The following is a 23,520-nucleotide window of genomic DNA, read 5'->3' on the forward strand; positions in this document are numbered from 1 at the left end:
AGGGGAGGAATAAAAGAACAAATGGGATGAAATACATGAATTTAAACTCTTCTCTTGTCTACTTTTAATTGTTTCCATTTAGAATTAGTTTCAAGAAATGTCTTTAATTAAGTGGAACTGTTTAGTGATTTATTCTGTATTGCTCTAAGATATTCAGAAACTGATTTGTCTCCCTCCCACTGGCGGATTTCCCCCTCTCTTTGACTGGAAATAGGATTTTGAGAATGAATATTAAATTCAAAAGGCTTTAGTTTGGCGTATTTGCAGCGTGCGCTGGATGACAGGAGAGGATGTTGTTACAGAGAGTAGTGATAGGTCTGATAAATCTGCAAGCGACATGCGCGCGTTTTGCTTTTCATTGAATTCGATATTTGCGCTCTCCTCGGTGCTGAAAGTAGAAAGTGTGCTCAAAGCTGCGGTAAATCTCACTTTTTTAGTGAATGGAAAACACCCAGACATTTCCCAAGTTCGCAGGAAAATCGTATTCGTCTACCAGCAAGTTAAAGAATATGAATGAAATAAAAATGAAAAGTTAAATAGACTCTAAATGCATTTAATAATTAATATGAACAGTGTCTCGAACCAAGCCCTAATAGGCTAAATGAGCTGACTTCCTTTGAAAAGTGGGGAAATGTGTCTGATCTTGATGACATGAGGTTTAATTGGTGAATTGGCGAAAACTGAAGTTTATTTTTTTAAATTTAAAAGCTCGTGCTGCTGGACACACTCAGTCTGGTTTCCCTGAATTTAAAAAGGCAAATAACGACTGTCATTATCGTCAAAGAAATGCCAGCCTACTTCTAAGAGCTTTCTCTCTCTCTCTCCCCTCCCTTTCTCTTATACACACACTCTCTCTCTCACACACGCATACACACACACACACACACACACTCACACACACATATATACATACACATACATGCATACACACACTTCTCCCCCACCTTTCCACTTTCTCCCGTGCAGCCGAGGCGCTTTTCCTCTCCAAAGACTGTCTCCAGAAGCATGTCCTCAGACATGCAGCCACGGTGCGATGAAGCGGACCAAGAGACGCCACCAGCATGACAGCATGAAAGCAGGTAAGCCAACGCCTGAATAATATTTCCCCCTTTTGAATTGAACCTGTTTTCTGATCAAAACCAAAGAGAACCGTTATTTCTCAAGCAGGTTTATTTGACTCGCTGAGACCCGGAGACAGAGCTCTTGTTCCTACAGTGACTGAGCAAGCAGGTTTCATTAAGTTGTCTTGCTCAAGGACACTCCGATACAAGGGACTAGTTGATGCCAGGGATTGAACCTGAGAGGGGAATGTTTCTTTATCACCGTCAGGTTTGCTCACAAAGCCATGTAGACACCTGTAATCATGATTTTCCAGCGCGTAAATATGCAAAACATGAAAACTCGAACATTGAAATAATATTCTGAGTCGGTTTCCTTTACGATTTCAGACATGTCACAGTTGTTTTTGACGGACATGCAGGGGTGACAAAAGTGTCTAACTTTATTTTCAGTGAAATAACTCAGAAAGCTCCTAGTTCTAGGTGACTGTCAAAGACTCGAAAGCCATCTAATCGGCTGAAATATCGCTGAGGAAACAACCCTGCCAATATCTACTGCTGGGGAAGCTTTGAATGATGCGCGCAAGGACAACGAACCGTTTTACGCTTGATCCACAGCTGGCTGTGCCATATGGCGCATCTTAGAGACGGAGAGATGAGAGCAGAACTTTATTTTTGCTACTTTCATATCGTTTCCTGAGCAGAAATAGTGTCAGTACCAAATCATGGTTTAGTATGGTATAATGTAATCATCAGCTTAATTTTTTAACCAGATACATGCAACCACCCGCATCGATTATCCGGTGCAAGCATCGTTTATCCTCATTTCTCCGGGTTTTCTCAACAGTTCTTCTCTAAGCGGTTGTACCAACTATATGTGATAATCTATCTAAAGAAATACACTTTACAAGTAATGTACGCGCTCATGGCGCTCTAATGCGCCTTGGAAAACAGCGTCCTCGGTGTCTTTTGATTCGTAACAGCTGTTTTCCTCAGAACTCCCCTCTTTCATGTGTGCTGAAAATCCTGATGTCTAATCATCCGCACAGCAGAGACACAGATTCCAGAAGCAGATCTCTCTCTTCTCTCCTCAAACCGATCAACCATTTTTGATTTCGGCGTGTTTGCTCTCCACAGCGAATGGAAAAAAAATGCTTGTTGTATGCTGCCATATGATCCCGGTGTTTTCAAGTCGGTAAAACCAGTACAATACAAACTGAAACTGTTATACACGCAATAAGATCGGCAAACCTCATTAAGAATGAGGGGATTTTGCGTCGCAGCCACAGCCTACTTGCGTAAAAGCGCAATGCAAGAGCAGACTTGAGACGGCAGGCTTGTGCCAGATTGTGTGACTGTGACTGTTGAGATGTTTACGCGCAGAGTGGATCTCCTAAATCATGTTTTAGGCTTTTTGACTATTAAGCTACTGGAGGACTCGACATCCAAAAGGTAGAGCTGTGACTTATCAAGCCACTTTTCCGTTATACACAATTTTAGCATAGCTTTGCATATCTTTTTTTTTTTTTAACTAGGATGACATTCACAGCAAATTAGTCGCGTCTATGTGAGTTTGAAGAGGAGTGGGTGTCTATTCTTCCTATCATTTGGCTGGATAAATCAGTGCAGTAGGACGTGGTCTGCTTATGATGGATGGAGGTAGGTTCTAGTTTTGGATCATTCAACTTCACTCTGACATTGATGAGAGAGCGAGAGTCCGTGTAAGAAGAGCTGGAAAAACTTAGAATAAAAGTAAGTCTCACTCGGAAAAAATCTGATTACTGCCATTCATTCTACAAAGGATCTGTATATGAGCCACCTTGCTGTCATGGATGTAAGGAACACAGATTTTTTTGTAATGATCATTTTAAATGTAATATTAAATTAGGGGTCAATAAGTGGATATTTACAGCAGCGTCCCAAATTATACTGCAAACAGAGTTCACCTGTAGCACCAACCTGTGCAGACATTTGATATTCATTTGATACTGTGTTTCTCAGTACGTGAATGAGTGCTGGGGCTTGACCTTGATGAAGTCTCTGGCTGTGATTGGTTTTGTTTGAAGAGAAGCAAAGGACTGATTTTGCCTTTAGTAGCTGTTATTGTCTATGCTTGCTTCATTTTTGCACATTCATGCAGATCTCCAATTAGGAATCGGATTTGCCAAGAAAAGGTCATTTGCATTTTGCTTCTGTAGAAGGTTCCCATTACTTCAGCCACACACGGCTGTTTTTGTAACAGCCCTACATCGGAGTGAAGACTTAAGAGTTAATATTTGTGTGTGCAGAACAATGTTTATCAATCTTGCGACAATTTCAAGCTAGCAACAATTATCAAACTCATTACAGATGTTGTACTTGAGAAAAAGCTTTTTGGTGGTACTTGATTATAACTGGGTGCTATCTGCACCTGACCCAAAGGCTTTACAGAAGAGCCATTTGTTTACCTGTAGATACCGATTCTGCACAGCCTGTTATATTCGCAAAGAAAACACCATTTGCAGGCCCACACAATAACAGTTAGTTGTTTTTTCATAAACCACTAGAACCCGTCAGAGATTTCATTAGATATAAATTATAGCTTCTGAAAGTATTGCATAATCACATAATAACTATCTTGTTGATAGTAGAAAATGTGATTATCATGCAACTTGTGTAAAACTCCATTTCTTTTAGTACTTCTATGTTGTAACTGGCTATTTCCCTTCACTACCCACATCTTTAACAACTTCAACTTTCTCAGTATTATCATACACTTGTTAATGTTCTCAGTCTTAGTTTTTTCTTGCAATATTTAAGGACTGAGGCTCATTTAAGTACACTTTAACAACCTTTTACATCCTCCAAAAATATTAAGATTAAATAAGGCTGCATAATTCCACCATTTTTGGCACGTGTTGTGTCACTGCTGTAGTCTCTGTGCAAGTTTGCAGACGTTTCTCAGACTTGTTTCTACACTTATCATCCTATTTGACATCCTGATGTTGATGGATGACGTTGGGATGTACCGTGACTGAACAGTTATTTGATGGGTTTTTCAATTTCTGCCAGCCCACTGAGGTTTACCGAGGTCAGACATGTGGCTTTGTTTTTCTATGTTCTTTTTTTTTCAAATGCCCCGGCCAAACTCTATTGATTTTACATTAGAGATGCCTATATTGTGGACTATGCATAATTTAATACTGAAGGTGTCAAAGTGTTTGACTGTGATGATGGCATGCATTGATTTGTGTATCGGGCTCGGCCAGCAATTCCTTGCCGAGCCTTATTGGCATGTTGGCTAATGGAGATAAGAGTCAAGTAGGGAGTGTATTCATTCAAACATCTGTCACAGTATTTCCACGTTTTAAGAAAAAACGACAGATTTTATGTTGGTGTGTCTGAAAGTGATGCTTATTGCCCCCTGTGGTGAAAACAAGACATTGGCAGGCATAGTCCTCAATTGATTGTTTGATGTTTTCTTTCACGTTGAAATATGAGGACGTATCCAACACTGTGCTTAGTTATAGCTAAATGTGTATGCGTACACACACACACAACAACAAAAAATGACTCTTTCTTGCTCACACTCAAAGGAAGGATAGAGAGAAAGAGGATGAGAGATTGAAGGACACTCATGCCAAAGCTCCTACTTACCATCAATGCAGACAATTTACCAGATCTGTGTATTTGGCAGTGGTGGGACCAGTATTTGAGGGGAGGTTGCTTTTGTGAAAGGTTAAATTTAGCCGGTGGGGTCCCTCATTCCTTGGACGTAAGCTTCTTGGTTATAGAACGGCTGCACAGTGCACATTAGTGAATCTGTGTAGCTGGCACACACAGAAAGGAATGTCTAATTATCATGCTTTCAACCGCACTAGGCTCCTCTATTTGGACTGAGCTCCTGCTCTAATCGCTTTCTTTTTCTATCATTACACACTTATTTATTTTATTTCTACGCAATTAAAATTTTTATTTTTGCTCTGTGTGGTTGAGCCGGGAAGTCCACGCAGCCCCATCGCAAGTCCCATCGGCTGGATGAAGGAAGGTCTAATTGAGCAGAAACAGAGTATTGGCTTTACTAATGTGTGGACATTTTGTAGAAGCGATACAATTAGGATCTATGAAGAGGTTTACATAACATTGAACATGCAGTGCACAAGTGTGTTTATGAGTCAGTGGATGAAGGTTGTGCCAAGGAAAAGACTGACAGAATGCATTTGACTCATGTCTAAATATGGTTTCATCAGCTAAATGTAAACCGTATCCACATTCAGTGTATGCAGATTTCCACATGCTGATGCCGTATCTTCAGCTATTGGGACACACGGTTAGTGTACCCTTTAGCTGTGCTCCTTATCAGATGCTGAGTGATTGCAGAGCTTACAATATGAAGTGCCACTAAACCACCTCACGGAGTGGCATTGATTGTGAAGAATGGGAGGAGGGAGATTCCTCCTTAAGGTCATTATCTATCAGGCAGAAAGAGCTAGACAAAACAAACCAGTATAATTGCAGTTGTAAGAAAATACTTGGACTAAGCACTATTTACAGAATTGTATCAGCATATTTCATCAACAAATCAATCCTTCATCATACAAGGTAAAATTCCAGTGAAATGTTATTCCATCAGCTCCTTCAACTTGTGCGTGAGTCATCACGAAGCAGAATGTGGTCGTCAGATTGGCAAAGAGAAAAAGAGTATGCCGCTTTAATGGCAACAGCACTCCAAGATCCAGCCAGGTTTCAGCAAAAGGGCATCACATACAAATGGATTCAGTGACCCTGTAATTGCTCATAAAATCTTTACAATGAAATCAGCTTTGCAGCTCCCTGAAGTTGTGGTCTGTGTGTGCACCCACATTTCATGTGGTTCGAAATTAATCTGATGTCAATACTGATCTTCACGTTGATCGAATTGGAAGAGCTTGACATGTATAAGACAGTAAAGTGTTGCGTTTTACCATAAATCCTAGTTCAACACTGTTTTATGATCTGTAGTCTGTGGATGAAAAAAAAAAAAACAGTGTGGAAAGCGTATTTTATGTTTAGTTCTAGTAAAGGTAGTTGCAGTTGGCAGTTTTGGGCCAATTGGGAACAGTGGAAACAAGCGGTTGATATAGCAAACTCATTAGCAAACAGTTGCTCACATGCACACCCAGCAAACAGTTTTGGAGCAACACTAGCATTCAGGCAGGGTTGTGTTTCTGGCCAACCAACAAATATAAGTCCACTTTTCAGTTCTCTTTACGCTCTGTTTTTGGTCTCCTCCAACTCCCGAGGGAAATATCTACCGATTTAGCTGCTAAACGCTCCACTGTGTTCACCAGACAGCCGCTAAAGTTGTCTGTCTGCTGCTGTTATCTGCTGCTGTTAGGTATCATACAGTGGGTTTTGGTCAAAACCCACTGAATAGCTGAATAGCTGAAAAATCGCTATTAAACAAGGGGAAATGCAGTCAGGTACTTCTACAGTATGTGGGTTGGTCAAAAAAAGCTACACTTTTCATGTTACACATGGTCAGATCATCCATTTTTGATGTTAACACACACATACATATGTGTATTTTTTTTTTTACTTAACCTTTATTTAACCGAAAGGTCCCTTGAGATTGAAATCTCTTTTCTGAGGGAGACCTGGCCAAGACAGAACACCAGTTAGAACAGAAATACAGCATAGTCAAAATCACACATAGAGGAAAGGAACCGGTCACTAGTGGCAATTGCATTTTTGAATTACATGGCATTTTAGCATGGCCTTAAATTCATCATTTAGATGGAGCAAGTTTTGCAAGTTATTCTAAGACAATGGAGCAAAGTAAGAGAAGGCTTTTTTCCCCAGCTCAGTAAAAACCCTCGGAACCTGGTAATATATAGGACCAGATCATTATACATATTAATATATATATATACACTACCGGTCAAAAGTTTGGGGTCACTTAGAGATTCCCATTGTACTTCATTAGAGGCAGAATACAAGCTGAGATCAGTATTGTTTTTTTTTAACCAGGGCAGCAGTTTTCAGATTACATCATGTGTTTACATGATTGCAGAAGGGTTCTCCAATGTTTTCTCAGTTTTTTTTTTTTTTAAATGATGTCAGATTAGTAAACAATGTGCCTTTGGAACATTGGATGAATGGTTGCTAATAATGGACAAATGGACAATGTAGATATTGCATTAAAGATCAGCCCCCCACTCTGATCAACTAGTACTCTGTCTATAATGGAGTGGTATGGAAATTTGAAAGTGACCCCAAACTTTTGACCGGTAGTGTATATATATATACACGTGTATATATCATAGGAGTGGCAGTAGCTCAGTCTGTAGGTAGTTGGGAACCGCAGGGTCCCCGGATCAAGTCCCCTTACAGACAGATCAATGGAGTGTGGACTGGTAGCTGGAGAGATGCCAGTTCACTTCTTTGAACAAGGCACGAACCCCCCCAACCACTTAGTGTGCCTGTTCAGCAGTTGCAGCCCCCTCACTCTGACATTTCTCCATTTGTGCATGTAAAAGGACCAGATTGTGAGTGTATTTCAGGCCTGTGTGTGTAATTTCCCACTGGGGATTTACACAAATACAGTACAAATTAATTAATAACAATTATTGCAGCTTTAGAGTTGAAATGTGAGCAACCTATGACTGCAAATGTACTATGTACTCATCCGTACTTAATATATCCCTTGAAAAAATAAGAGTTTTTCAAGGAAGTGAACGGTAACGTAACGGTACATAAATGCCATACAATCAATTCAGAGTTTTTATTGCACTGTCCTTGTTTTCTTCCGTTGCTGTCCACATAATTCCAAACAATGTAAAATTTACAAATCCAAAAGATTAAGGGTCTGACAGTGAGTAATGAAAGTCACCCATCTCAAGGTGCGGCACCAAGCGTGCATTTGAAAATCTCCCTACACACAATTGACACTATGACCAATCACAACAACAGACAAATGACGTAGAAGAGCCCCATACGCTCAGCTACCAGCGGAGCTAACTGGTAGATTAAACTGTCGTCATCTGTTCAGATTGCCTCTGGCCCGCCTATATCAGATACAAAGATGTATTTGTTGCAGCTCGGCTAAAAGTGCGGCAATACTTGATGCTAAAGTAACTTGCTGAGCAAATTTAAATTGTTCTCTTGCAAGAACTCTGGACTTCCGGAGTACTACAAAATAAAACAATTTTAAAAGGCAACATTGGAAAAATACGGCAATTTTGTGGCACATCACAGAAGATTTTTTTTGTTTTTTTATCAAGCTGGCTGTAAATTGTCTTTGTTAATGTTAATTTACCAGATACTTCCTAGATACTCATTTCATACTACATCACCATTACATGCGAGCATGGTAGAACACTGTAAAAATCTGAACAGGAGCTCAGTTTGCGACAGCAGCAGCAGTTATAGTGCTACCCTCCAAATCTCTGGAGATCCTTTTGTTCACTGCTTCCAAAAGCCTCAGGTGTTCCTCAGTCTTGCCGCTTATTTTGCAATAATGTCGGGAGGCCATTCCATTCTCTTAATTACTCCAAACCACAGTACCACATAAATCCAGCAGGTTACTTCAAGCTAGTGTGCCCGTTTGCTCTCACTGGGCCTTATCATGGAGGGTTATTGTAATTGAAAACAGGCCCAATTCTTCTGTGATGTGAGAACAGAAGACAATACAAAAAAGACAAAATGAAGGGTAGAATTGGGCTTCCAATCTGACCACAATAACACATAGTTGGGGTGCACACAAAGAGAGACTAACATTTTGGAGAGAGCTTGATGATGTTGTCAAATAGGAAAGAAAGTATAAAATTACTTTTCCAGTCTAATATTTGTGCTGCAACTTTAGCAGCTCAAGCTGTTGTCACAATTTCTTGTAAACGGTAAGAACAGGGTGCCCTAACATCTCACTGTGCTGCTGCAGATGCTGCTTATGTGGGGGATTTTGAAGTAGCCATGTGTGACTTTTTCTTATTTTGGGCCACGAGCACTAACAAGCAATTAGCCAACGGGTGTGCTTCATATTACAGGGGACAAAATCCAATGCTTACTAAATCTAAGACTGCTCTTTTTTAATTTTTGACAGGGTGTTTTACTTATTCTGGGAAGCCACAGAGTCTGATACAAAAGCAGCTCAGAATCATTTAAACGGACAAACCCGATCCAGGGGAACATTCAAACACTTTTAGAAATGAAGCAGAAATAGTGCAAGCCCTAGACATGGATGTACCTTGACTGTCCCATTGAAAGTTTTATAGATTTAATACAGATTACACTAAAGTACGTGTCATGCATGAAGAAGAAAATCTAATCCATACACCGTTAACTGCAAGCCAATGAGTTTCTGTCAGCTGACTTCTATTTAAATAGGCAATAAAAGACTAATTGTCTTCCTGAAGGTATTGCTTTCCTAATCAAAGCCCTGCTAAAACAGAAATGCTAGCCAAATGGAGGCCTCATGCTCTGCCCTCTTGTACTTTTGCTGTTAAGTCTGAATACAGTTTGTTGGTCTGTTGGTCAGTCCACCACTTTGGTCCAGACTGAAATATCTCAACAAATACCGGATGTATTGATGGTGATGCATAAAGTCCTTAAAAAAAGTCTCCTACAAAAGCTGCCTGCGCGCAGTAGTGAGATGGTGAAAATGGTAAACGTCATATATATATACATAATATGTAGTTGTTTTTTTAAAATGGAAATTTGGTTGTTATTATTTAACAGCTTCACAGAGTTGATAGCAGGACTACGGATTCTTGTTTAGACAATTATATTCAGTCAGCCACCATATACAGCTACTAGTTATTTCAAAAGTGTCACAACTTGAAATTGGATCTGTGTGTATTATAACCATATTGTGATTTACATTATCCAGCATCAATGCCTGCCTTCCATTACCAAAAGCCTTGCTACTAAAATATATGTTTTGTAATATCTTTCTGAGAAGCACATGAAAGCTTAGATTTTGCCTAAGGGCTGTGCTTGGTTATTGACTCTTTGATTTAAAAATATATATACACTGTATGTATTTATAAATGTTGATTCACCTTCAACATCTAGTTACAGAAAGAAGATAAATGTGCTTTATTGCTTCCTTAAATCATTATCTTAATCATTCTCTGTTGGCAAAATGTGTCCTTGGGCTCTTCTAAGAATTAGATAAATTTGCTCTCCTGAGACCAACACAAGTCCATTGACCAGAAACCACCATTAAAAATGGAACATCAGATTCCACCACATGAACTCTGACTTTCCTCTCTGCCAAAGTTTGGATAATCACTATTTTATGAAAACATTTGTTAAAATAGCATGAGGGTTCTTTCTAAAGGTGCTAAACATTTCATCAATACACAGGCAAACAGCAAGAGCCTTTAAGACAGACGACTTAACACAAAGCAAAATACTGTGTACACATTCAACAGATAAATTGGATATTGTGGCTCAAATCAAAAAGGTAAACAGACACTACAGCACTAGCTGAGCCAGCGAGGTGGTGGTGACTGCTACGCATTCCATCCTGAGCCGATATTAGGAAGTCCAGTTACAATCATTGTCTGTTATTGTTGTTGGATTTTGTGTCAGCTCTTGGTTTATTCCCACCTTCTTGTAAGTGAAGACCTGTTTATTGCCTCAGGTATCACTGGGTTCATCCGGTGTTTCTTTATTGCACAAAGACACTTTTATATGGACAGCCAGTCCAATTTATAGGCTGTGTCTACACTGTCTTTTTAAAAGTAAACGGGCGACAAATCCCAGATAACGCTAGTAAATACCACTGTCTAGTTTGATGGCATTTGGTAAATGTCTGCCTTGTGTCCCTCAGAAAAGACAACTGTCCTGTTTGTGTGGTGCCATGACCAGGTTTATTTAAGAGACAAAACATAGCCTGAGATTACGCGTACACTTGATAAGTGCAGAGTGTGAGAGCATCTGAGACCTGGATGTCTCACTTTCTCCCATCAGGCTTCACTACAAGAAACTAGTGGACATTGTACTTTATCCAAAGCTTTGTCAGATTGATAGTTTGACTTGACATTCTCAAAGAAGATCCCTGAAGGTCTGTGTTACTTGTTCCAGGTGAACGATTTGACATTTGAAAGAAATGCCAGCAAGAAGGAAAGTGGGCACTTCTTGGTGATCTGAGCTTGTGTGTGTAGTGGAACTTGTAGGGTTTCTTTTTTTGCATACTGCAGTGGACACACAGTGAAGTTCTGTCCATTTCCCAGCCAGGTTTGTGGAATCTCTCTGGCCTCCCAGTGAGCCGGCTCTTCGTGTCAGAGCAAGCAGACTATCTGAAACGCTGTTATTTGACTTGACAGGAACAGTACTGCCAACGGAGTCCAGAGACTACACTGTGTCAGTTGAGCACAAACAGACCGTGGGATAGATTTACTATGGCACCCGCAGGCCTTACGTTCACACTCTCTGATGGCCCTTTTTGACAGCCCTCTCACAAACAAAGCACTCATAGCAGAGAAAAGAAATGTCTGATCATATCAAAAAACTTAAAATACCTTCCCCAAGTTATTATCCTGCTGAACTAATTGTTCTGCCCTCATTTAATATATGTCAAAAAGCGGTTTTAAGTATTTAAATACAGTACGCCTATCTATGTCCCTGTCTTTTCTCTATTCGGATATTAAAGTAATTAGTGCGTAACATTTTAATATTAATGAACGTCCGTTACATCCAAGCCATTGCCAAATGAGTTGCTACAGAGCTAATTAGGACTATCAGCTCCACAACTCTTTCTGTATTTCTTAGTATGTCTATGCTCAGAAGATTGTGTTGTATGGCAAGTTTTGTGTGCAGAAACCCAAGCGAAAATAATTACCTCTTCTTAAAAGTCCATCATGTTTTTTTAACTGTCCGTGTCCTCCTTGGCTAATAGCAACTGTGTGGATGAGGAAGGGGGGGAGAGCGGGCTGTGCGATCACGGGAGGCTTGTATCATGTTGACGGCTGACAGTATTGTTGTCATTACTTATGATTCCTCATGGGGTGACAGAAACTTCTCACTATAGCTTTAAAGCTATAGCAACTTTTTCAAATTAATAAACGTCCGTTGCGTTCAAGACATTGCCAAATGAGTTCATATGTAGCTAATTAAACCTATCATCTCTAAAAAACTCTCTCTGTATTTCTCAGCATGGCTATGTTTATAAAAATTGTGTGGTCCGGTGACTTTGGTGGGCAGAAGCCTGAGACAAAGGGGACCTAAAAATTAGAAGATAATTAACTCCTCTGTGTTAGCAACTGCGTGGAAGAAGGGTGGGGGTGGTGCGCAATCACTGAAGGCTTGCGTCATGTGGACATTGTTGTGATTACCTAGAATTCATCAGGGGTGACAGAAACTACACACTACACTTACGGTAACACCACTTGAAAATCTTGGTTTTGCTTACCTCCAACTTTTCATTTTGCTGCAGTGATGTATGAAGTGTACTTCAAGGTGTGTAAGTATGCTGTGACATCACGGTTGAGTGCGATAATCGGTGCACCCGTTTGAGATGCTAGGTTAGTTAAGTTGCTTAAAAACTGAGTCCTTTCCATACTTTCTTGGTTGCCTGTCACCACCTGTGGACTAAGTTATATGTAAATGACTGGTTTTGCTGGACAAATCCAAAGGATAAGACCTATATGTGCGTTCCTAAAAAATACTACTGATGTCACAGTGTACTTACACATCTTGGAATACACTTCTACATCACTACAGGAAGTTAAGCAGTTAAACTCACTAGAGATCCACAAAAACATTTTTTTGGGCCGATATGAAGTTGTTTTTGAAATGGTTTTCATGACTAATCTTACATAGGTAGGCACACACATACATATTTCCAATCAATTGTTGTTTAGGAGGACTAGATAACCACAATTGACTTTGTTAGCTCACAGGTCGGAGCAGCAATAGCTAAGATATATCATGACAGATGTCAACAATTGGATCAAATTCCTCATGAAGTGATACCCCAACTGCACATTCACTCAGTCAGACTATACTTTACAAAAAGCTAAAGGCACTCTAACTGCCATTTCACTGTGTCTTTAAAAACACTTTTCAAACAGACAATCTGAAAGCTCAAACAGAGAGCATTGCCATGCAGGTACATCTCCACAGCTGTCTCTATTTTGTTTGTCAATCAGGAGAAGAGTACAATAGACAAGGTCATCCCACTCCTCTCCAATTTTACACGGTTTCCGGCCCAATCAATACTCCCCAACATGGTTAAATCAGAGAGGCTTTCTCCAGATGCCTGATAATTGGATGCTGTTACCATGGATAACAGGACTGGATTATCAATTTTTGTGTGTGTGTGTGTTTCATAACTAAGAAATAGCGTGCATTAAGGCAAGCCTGTCATAATAGCGTGCACTGTGGCCCGTTGTAACACCAAACACCACTGAAAGAGATTTTAAAATGAATTTGTATTGTGGAAATCACTTAAGCCTTTGGTGCTTCTAGAGTTGGCAGAGTGTACTAAGTTACCAAGAAACTTGCCAAGATGCACAAATTAAAAAATAAAAGCGTTTATTCTTAAAGAAAGAACAGTGAACAGGTAATTTCACATTTGGTCAAATTTACCCTGCTAATGAGTATGTGTACGTGTTTTAGAGCATGGTATACCAAAGAATTTAGTATTGAGCAGCATTTAGACAGATTATCAAGCTATTTGTAAAATCCTTATGTAAACCCAAACTTAAAAAGTGGCTTGTGTTTGTGAATTGAGAAATGTGTACGTTTTCATTAAGGATTAGGATATATGACCTGGGTCTCGATCACATGTATAGCTAGCCCTTTCTTTGACCGTATTACATTTTAAAGACGTTATTCAATCAGAAATGTTACCAGTTTAGATGACTCTTCACACAATGAGCTTCTTTGCTCACAGGCACTTTAAAGATGATTATTACTGAGCTAAAGGTGATCCGAATAAAGAATAAAGCTTGTTTTGTTTTCACAATTTCCTTGTTCAAAACACTTAACTTTTTATGCTGTGAGCCAGCACAACCTCCCGTAATCAGTGCTGTCATTAGTGCTTTATGGAAGACAGGTGTGCTAAAAAGGTTAACCAGTTTGCTTCAAACATAAAACTCCTTGTAAGGCAATGCCAAGTATGGTGCCTAATAAGAGTCATTAAGGTGTTTTTTATTTTAAATGTGATCCAGATAATTTTGATTAAAATACAAATTAAGACCAGGTAAAGGCAAACATTTCAGATGTTTTAGATTAACCTGAAAAAAACACTGATAACGGGTGACTGGCATTGTAATTGATTATCTAATTTTTTAAGGTTTTATCAAAAAATGAACATCAGTAAACATGAATCCAACATGTTGTTAGCAAATGTCCACCACTGCCACTTGGCCTATAAGTAAGGCAGTGCCGTAAGGTAGCCATCCACAGACACAGTTAATCCTAAGGATTTACTGTGCCACATCTATGTTGAAAGTGCTCATATCATGCTTATTTTCAGGTTCATGATTGTACTTAAATGTTGTACCAGAAGAGGTTTATGTGGTTTCATTTTCAGAAAACACTATACACATGTTATACTGCACATTGCTGCAGCTCCTCTTTTCACCCTGTGTGTTGAGCTCTCGGCTTTGTGAGGCATCTCACTTCTGATCCATCTTTGTTGGGAGTCACACATGCGCAGTAAGCACTGCTAGCTAGTCGGTTGCAGAGCATGATTGAGTGCCATTCTAGCAGCTAGGCGAGCATTATGACTTGTGCTACAAAGTGACGCACGTTCATCACGGAAGTAAATGCTGGACTACAATAGAGCTGTTTGGAGCAGTTGGTGAACAGTGTTTTCTGTTGGAGATGGTAAGTCCCTTTGGGTTGAAATTTAGGCATTTTCAGTTTGTAAACCTATAACGTGCAAAACAAAGATAAATAAAATAATAAAGGAAAGGGTAAAAGCATAATTTGAGCACTTTAACATTAAAACGTGATTCATAAAATCATGGCAACAATTATTTGGCTATTTTAACCCTTCTGTTGTCTTCGGGTCAAATTTGACCCCTTTCCAAAAAGTTTCTATATCAGAAATTTGGGGTTGTTTCAAACAAATTGTCCAAAAAAGTAACGTGTATGGTTCTGAACGATCCTCACAAGTTAAATAAATAATCTAAATTACTTTCATTGAATTTGTGTGTTTTATGCAAAAAAGTATATATAAAGGCTTTAGGCCACCCTACTTTGTTATAGTGGGCCCAGTTTCATATGCAACTTCATTTCATACACAACATGTAGTAAGGGGTCCCTGCTCCGTCTCTCTTTTAGTTAAGGGGTCCTTGGCTTAAAACGTTGTAGACCCCTGATCTAAAAGATGACATGACCATGAAATTCTAAGTTTACAACCAATGAGTCTTGTGGCATGGCATCCTCTCTTTTCCTCTCCCTCTCAATCTTTCCTGTTGTTAAGCTTTGTCAGCTTTTGCCTTGAAAAGACAGATAAAACAGCCGTGAATTAAAGAAAGAAAAATGTAAGACTATAATAGAAAAGATAAGTAATGTGACCTTGACATTTTATTTCAGTGCAGTATATAAACACTTGAAAGAGTTTTTCTTTGTATCTTAATTGTGTGAAAGAAGAAAGTTTTATGCCTTCAGACAAAATGTCCTTATTAGGAAATGCATTTATTTTGTAGATAAACTAGCATGAACCTCATATCGGTGTGATCCTATCTTTAAATTACACTTCTGTGAGAGTGGGATTGTGTGTTTGGCGTAATTACGGCCTTGTAGAACAACTTTGACTTTGTCAGAAGACAATGAGCCACACTGAATCGTCTGGTCCTTGAGGTCACTTCTCTATCACACTACAGGACTTGCAAAGCGAGAGCATTCAGCTAACCTGGTAAGAAGGACAGCACCTCATCTCATCTCATCTCACCTCATCTCGCAGCGCGGCAAACTATGGAAACAGCAGAACTGACAAACACAAAAATGAGTCGAGCTTTGAGTACAACCCTGTCATTGCCGTAAATGTTAATTGCTATGAAGATGTATTCAAAACCATTCCCTCATTCAGTCACAATTCCCGCTGTGTTTTTTAACTTGTAAATTATATAGGGAAGGACCAAACAACATTTCGGACGTTACACTGAAGATTTGGAAACGGAAAATGTGCCATACGGTATATTTGTGACGGAAGGTGGGGCGTCCAGCATCAAGTAAACAAATCAAAACAAAAATATTCATCATACATCAGACAACCGTTTAAAATGAAGGACAGTAAGGTGTCAAACACAGAAAATGCTTACATATATGCTTGTAGTAATGACTTACATTTATAAATGAAAACCTTTTTTCTTTTCTAGTTTTTGTCGGTCACTCTGCTTCTTCTTTTTCTTTGGAAAAAACATGACTGAGGTGCATTGTGGTTTACAGGTGTGAAATGTAGGGTACATTGTACGGTATATCGCGACCGTGTTGCATTGTGGTATATGGGAGTAAAATGTAGGGTACATCGTATGTTCAGTCAAATTAGCTGAGCGTTGTGAGTATTTAATGGAATACATAGTGAATGAAATTAACTGCTTAGAATTGAATCACCACTACAACATGGCAATAGTGCATTATTTTTGTGATAGGAAAATGTTTTGAACACACCTTGGGTTAATCTCCAGGTCTAATTTGATGTTTTTTTTATTCTCAAATCAAGATATTTGCTCCCTAGAGGCACCTTAACAAGTTAAATGGTGATAATGATTCCTGGAGCCCAACAGATTCGTTATGGCCACCATCTTGTCAGGCATCTCATTCCTGGATTTAATCCAAAGGAAACTGAATCCCCCATTCCTCATTTTAAGAGTTAATTGCAAATCACAGTGTCACTTTTCATGGTGCTGCAACAGTCCCTTGAGTGCAGCTCGTCTAATTATCTGTTGGCTGGTGATTTATTTGGTCACTTCTTTTCTCCTTTCCGTCCCCATGCTAGCATCGTTCATTTACACTCCCTCATTCCCTCTCCCCACTTCACCCCACTTCATCATTCTGCTTATCCTATATCCTCGCTCTTCTCATCTTTCCATCTCCCCTTCTCGCGCCATGTTCTGCCTCTCTCTCCCTCTCTCTCTCTCTTGCTTCCTCTCCAGAGCAAGAATGATCTGGTTTGCCATGCCAGGGCTCAAAAATGAAGCTGCTGCCCTAGAAAAGCCATATTAATATTGACTTTGGGATTAGATGCTGCTCCGAGACACACAGCAGTGACAAATGTATGTACCAGCTTGAGCTAACCAAGCCCAATAACAGCACATACTGTAGATCAATGGCTTTGACTGAGAACTGGGAAATGCTTTGCAGACAGATTGTAGATATGAGTAAATAATATTTCAAATATCCTCATCATGGAATGTTTAAATGAGCTGTTGACATGGGTTTGTAGTAAATAACTAACCAGTATAGCCATTTTGGGGCATGTCTATGTGCATTAGTAAGATGTGTTAGTAAACAGGAAAGTAGCAATGTGGCTCCCCAAAGAATTGGTTCATCCATCTGATTGTCAATGGCATTGACAAGCTGTCTGCCTGCTCCAGCTCTACCACTCCGACCTCCCTTAACCTCCTCGGTACAATCTGACAGCCCGAGATGTGCTTTTCTCATGGAGAGGTGTGTGCATCTGTCTGTCTGCCGTTGCGTTTAGCTGCATCTACATTTGAAGATTGCTGTGCCAGTTACCCTGGCTGACGTACATAGGCAGTCAGAGAGGAGTTTCCTCTGTCTGCCATCCCCACGTTTCAACTGTCAGTCCGTGTCCATCTGGAGCCCTTAGAGCAACCATGCATGTCTTCTCTCCATCACAAAGATGGTCTCTGCCTGCTAAACCCGCTTATGCGGTTATAGCTTGATGTGTTATGTATTAAAGAACTGCAAACTATATTATGTATGCATCTCATGAAGCAAATCCTAATTTAAAGCTCCACCATATGTTTTTATGTAAAAGAACTACATGTTTAGAACTTTAGCAACTTGTGAGAATTGTTTCTCCCAAATTGCGTATATTTTTGGAAGTTCAACAAGGATTTTAGATGCTGATGAATGGGTTAGGGTTAGCCCTGTCAGAGTTGGAAGAACGACAAGGCTTTCGCATGGTAATGATTGTGCCCAAAAGGCATCTGCACCCCAGATTAGTTGACAACACCAGCACCCGTTAAATGAAATTCATCTGAAGGCTCTTCTGTAGTTGCTTCTAGCGGTTTATGCTTTGAGCTGTTGCCTCTCTCAACCCTTTGGTATCTGTCAAAGTTGATAAAATCAGCATGCTGTTTGCAGTATGCTAACTTCTTTTTAGAGAAAGTTTAAAACATTCAAATATTTCTGCCAATAGAAACAATGGCCTTAAAAAGTATCCTGCTGCTGCCTTATGTGATAATCTCACCAGAGACGTCTGCTGTAGAAATGTAATGCCCTGCATCTTTTATTCAGTGACAAAACTGCAAAACAGCTGGTAAAAATTAGATTAAACATCTGGGGCCTATTTCACAAAAGCAATTTCCGAGTATTGCTTACATGCAGATTGCAAATGGTGGCGTTGTCACGTTTCACAAATGATTGCCCCTTCCTGCATGTTCATGCAAGAGTTACCAGTATGGCGTTTGTTTGGTTCAGAGAAATGTGTTGAAATTAACGTGAGAGCCATTTCGCATGTTGCACATTGCATCTTGCATACTGCACATTTGGTGAAACCCGCCCCCCCCCCTTACCTATCAAATGTGAAAGACCTGGAAATTCGGCAGAAGCAATCAGTGGCTCCAAAAAATGACACCAGGCATCCATCTTGGTAAAGGAGATGATATTGCTCCACTTTCTTGACACCAGTGTGGTTTGCAAGGTTAATGCAACGGCACATGAAACTTAGATATGAGGAGGTGCAGCTTGCTTGGAAATCTGCATCCGTCATTCAAAGATCATCCTCCACCCTAGCTCTTTAAATTCATAGCTTGAATCTCATGAGGCAACATGGCTATGTCCACATAACTTTATCCACAGACACACCATTATGAAAAGGTTCTGCTTATTGAAAAATGCATCAAACTCCCTATGCATGGGTGCCTGGATAGTTCAGTTCAACTTGCGGCCCTTTGCTGAATGTCGTACCGTCCTCTCTCTCCCCTTTCATAGCTTCAGCTGTCCAATCAAAATTAAGGCAGACAAAAAAAAAATTCTTTAAAAAAGAAAAACTCCCTATGCATGAGGGATGTGAAATGTTATGAAACCAAGTGTAATGCCGCCAAGTCAGTCAATTTCCAATTAAGCCATGCTCCTCAGTCATTCATAATTCGTTTTAGCATGTCAGTGGCTTTTTAATCTTTTCATACAGAAGGTGTGCTTAACCCATGCACCCTCTGTGAAAAATGTCAACGAGTGCGAGAAGAATTCATTAAAAACGACAATGGGTTTGATGGCTAATGGTGAAATTTTCCCAGCGCAAAATATAGTTCATTTGTTTTAATTTAATCAAGGCCCTCAAATCAGGATGGCAGATCCACTGAGGTCCAACCCCCTCATTTACAGCTCAAAAACTCCAGAGATTTATAGCACCCATTTACTTCACCATATGAATAATGTGTTACTTAATCTCTGTAACCAAACCAGGGCAACTTTAACTGGTATTGGACTCTGCTGTATTGTGTTGGGTTGTAAAACCCAAATGCTGTTTATAAATTTAACTTTTGTCCTAAGTAGTACATCTTTTTTTTTTTTTTTTTGTCCAACTGTTTTGTTGGACTGGAAATTTCAGAGAGATTGCCACAGATAAATCAACACTCAATTCTAGGGAGATAAGGAGGCCTGGGTTTGGAAGTCAGTTTGCTCAATAAGGAGAATTTGATTGAGCATATCTGGTGGGTGCTTATACCACAGTCGTACCATCTTCCTCGATGCAGCAATTGATTAAAGTGCCCATATTGTGAAAAAAAACATTTTTTAGAAGATTTGGGTTATTTTGTGTCTCTGGTGCTTCCACGCGCATACAAACTCTCCTGGTGAGCTGTTCAAAATCTCCACGGCTTTCTACGTAACTAGCAGAGACGAGGTGGCTAATCCAGCTCATCTTGCCTTGTACTGACCAAAGTAGGAAAAACAGTAGCTAGATGATGTTATCATTACCTAGCTACTGCACATGTGCGACTTGCTTAAAAGATGGTAAAGAAGTGAGATGTCTCATTCTGTATCTAAAACAGAGACCTGAACACACAGGGTGAAAACAGGATCTGCAGCAATGTGCAGTACAACACAAATATGGTGTTTTTTGAAAATGAAACCATGTAAACCTATTCTGGTACAACCTCAAAATATAATTATGAACCTAAAAATGAGCATAATACACGCGTTTTAAGCTGTCCAGACTGGGTTTTCATTGGCCCGGTGCCCATCCTGGGGCCAAAATACACCTGCACTGCCTGTCAACTACTAAAGTTATGACATCATGAGGCCCCTCATAAGGCACCTCCATTGTTTTGAATTGAAGGCACATCAATTTCATGGGCTCCACTGCCCAGCGGATGATTTGTGAGTGCTATTATCCCCTGAAATCGCTCCAGAAAATGGCTGCAGTGTGAAGACAGGAATTGGTGACGGGGGGGTGTTGGTAAGAGCAAGGTCAGAGTTTATAGGGGGAAAAAGGGAAAATTTCATGTTTTCATAAAGAAAATGTAATTTCGAAGTTTCTTTTGGAAACATGAAAGCATTTCATAAATATGACATCCAGCAAACACTAACAGACTTATGCCAGAGAAGAAGAAGAGGAGTAAATAGAAAGAGTGAGAGCAAGATGGGGGGAAAGACTGACCAATAACCTAGTTAGAAAATCAGCATGCAAGCACTTCATCTTTTTCCTCTCGTAGCAGCAGTGAGAACAGGTCCTGTCCTGCTGACAGCGACGTTTTCATTTCCAAGCTTAACTAATTCATTATGAGTGCCAGAACTCTCCGTTGTTAAAACCTTCATCTGAGAGAACGGCTGACTATTTTAAATAATATTTTCAAATTTAAACACAGTGGAGTTAAAAGCAACATGCAGTTTGTTAGAAAATTCATTTCCCGTCCCTCTTAGCACAAGCTGTTCAACTTATCTGCAGTTTCCACCAATTTAGCAACAAAATAAACAGATTGCTGATACAAAATGCTCATTAATCTAGTCCATGCAGCAATTGAACCTGTGCATCATCTATTTTCTTTTCACGACTTTACTCTCCTTTCAAAAAGTCAAAGTCGTGCAGGGAACAAAAATGTGAATCTCTTTGGAGGAAAGCATCGCTGCGTGCTTTCATAAAACCAGCTGCCTGAACACAATACTTGGTCAAATGTTAAAGTTATCAGCGGAGTGCAGAAGTGAAGAAGCCTCTTCACCACTTTGCTTTCCACACCTGCACTGTAGGATTTCAATTCACTGGCAAGCCCTCTATGGCAGCGCAAAGCCATTCTGCTACGCTGTGATAAAACATAACAAAAAAAAAGAAGTTAAATAATCAATTCCAAAGAAATGGCTGGCTATTAATCTAAAGCAGACTGTAGGATGGTACCTCCCAGGGGATAGCAAGATGTTTGCAGAGGGATCTAGGAGATTCACAGCTGGTGAAAAAGTTAACTGCCAATTTATTATCAAATCTAAATATTTTGTAATGTTTTTGATTATTGTTCAATGTGTGCAATGAATACGTGCAACCTTGAGTCTTTGTCCATAATTATATAATAAAATTTTCTGCAAATGGGAGAAATTATTATCTTCTATTTCAGTCGCTGTGGACATGATTTTCTTTGATATTGATGCCGAAACAAAAGTAAGACACTGTAACGGCAACTTTAGATATTTTTGTCTTTTGAGATGATAATTGTGTTGGGGTTTAATGAAAGAAAGTAAGCCTGGAAACATCCATCGTCAGTTTTTTTACATTGCTGTAAGTAGAGGGAGGGGTGGATGCTCAGCATAAGGCATAGGCAATGTGTGCAGAGGGTATAACGTCGCACCTGCAGGTGTTAATTATTTGGTTACTCTTTCGCTTCGCTATGGCGGTTAAGATTTATGTTAATGTTATGGAAAATATCCTAAAAGTTGTCAAACTATGTTAAATGAGAGGGGGGGATTATGATGTTAAAGGGATGATACAAATGCAGTGTATATTTGGTCAAACTAAGGTGAGAGTTTATAACAAATATTGTGCAATACAATCATCCACAAACTTTTCTGTTGGCACTTTTTGCTACACCCTCTGTCACAGAGAAACCAACAACTAGACAGCTAAGGAAATCGAGCTATATATCAAGTGAAAGCTAACTTGTGAGACAGCACCTGCTAGCCTTAGCCAAAGCTAAATTAACTTATTGATTTTTCCCTTGCAGTTATTTGTAATTGAAAAATATCCCTCTTGGTAATTCAGGTTCCTTATTCCACAAAACTGAATGAGGAATTGGCAATCCAATCTTTACGGAGTGAAAAAACAACAGCCAAACTCTCACTAAAGCTAGCTAGATTAAAACAACAGTATGCCAGCTCAGCTTTTGACTGTAGTGGAATCCATGTGATTTGGTGTGGTTAGGATAGCCTACTGATAAACCTTATTTAATTACATTGAATTAAATTAGTGGTAGCTTCTTATATATATATATATAGATTTATACTAATTGAAGACAGAAAGACACATTACAGAGATGCTTTCATTTTCTTTGACAAGAAAAACCTCTGCTGTACCTAACGCCAGCATCTAATAAGGGATTTATAGTCTTGATTTGAAACGCTGCTCAAGTTCACACTTCCTCTTATGTTAATCCACCAATAGGATTATGGTGATCAAGAGTAGCGTAAATGTACCGCTCAGCTGTCCTCAAACCTTAGTAATGTCCCACAAATAAATGAAAGTGTGTGCAAGGAGAATGTCAAATTTACAAAAAGTAATGACAAACAGAATTTTGAGAGAGCTAATAATTTCCACAAATGTCTACTTAACCCATATTTGCTGTGCTATTCTTTGTAGAACTATCTCCTCCGTTTAACTTTTTGTAAAAAGCATTATACTCTAGAAAAAAAAATCATCCACTGTGAATGTAATTAAAGCTCTAGCAGGGAATGTCGTGCTACTACTTTACAGTGAAAAAAAGCCACCAAAGCTGCAATGTGATTCTCGCCTTTCCACTTCTTGACTGGAGGTTTCAGATGCAGTCCCTGAAATGCATGATTTAAATCCCCAATGGCATTCTATGAAAGGACCAGCCAGGTGCCATCAAGATTATTGTTGAATCAAAGCACAATGGCAAAGCTAACCTTTGAAATGTTGAAATGGAAATCCTTACCAAATGTTTGTTTAAATCTACATCTTTTTTTGGAAACCTTGCCTTAAACGTTTCGACCCAATCTTTTTCATCCTTTTTCAAAATTCCGACAAGGAAGTGATCCTAAAGAGGAGATAAACAGTTTTTTTCAATAGCACTGTTTGAAAGTAATTTCTGGTGTTGGGGCAAAGACTAAATTGTATGCTCAGTAAACAGAC

At 39.4% G+C, this 23,520-nt stretch overlaps 1 protein-coding gene across 3 annotated transcripts in view; it reads left to right on the plus strand.

Moving 5' to 3' along the window:
- Nucleotides 1-869: 869 nt before the first annotated feature.
- Nucleotides 870-23,520, plus strand: part of chrm2a (cholinergic receptor, muscarinic 2a) — a 70,516-nt gene continuing 47,865 nt past the window's right edge. The window contains exon 1 of one of the 3 annotated variants that reach the window (XM_034863312.1): nucleotides 870-1,079. The gene's annotated coding sequence lies outside the window, so the exon portion shown is untranslated. Of the gene's footprint in view, nucleotides 1,080-2,211; nucleotides 2,511-23,520 lie in introns of those variants that run through there. The other 2 variants (XM_034863314.1, XM_034863313.1) reach the window with 2 other exon arrangements.

Source organism: Etheostoma cragini, chromosome 23, assembly GCF_013103735.1.
Source record: "Etheostoma cragini isolate CJK2018 chromosome 23, CSU_Ecrag_1.0, whole genome shotgun sequence".
Lineage (NCBI taxonomy): Eukaryota > Metazoa > Chordata > Actinopteri > Perciformes > Percidae > Etheostoma > Etheostoma cragini.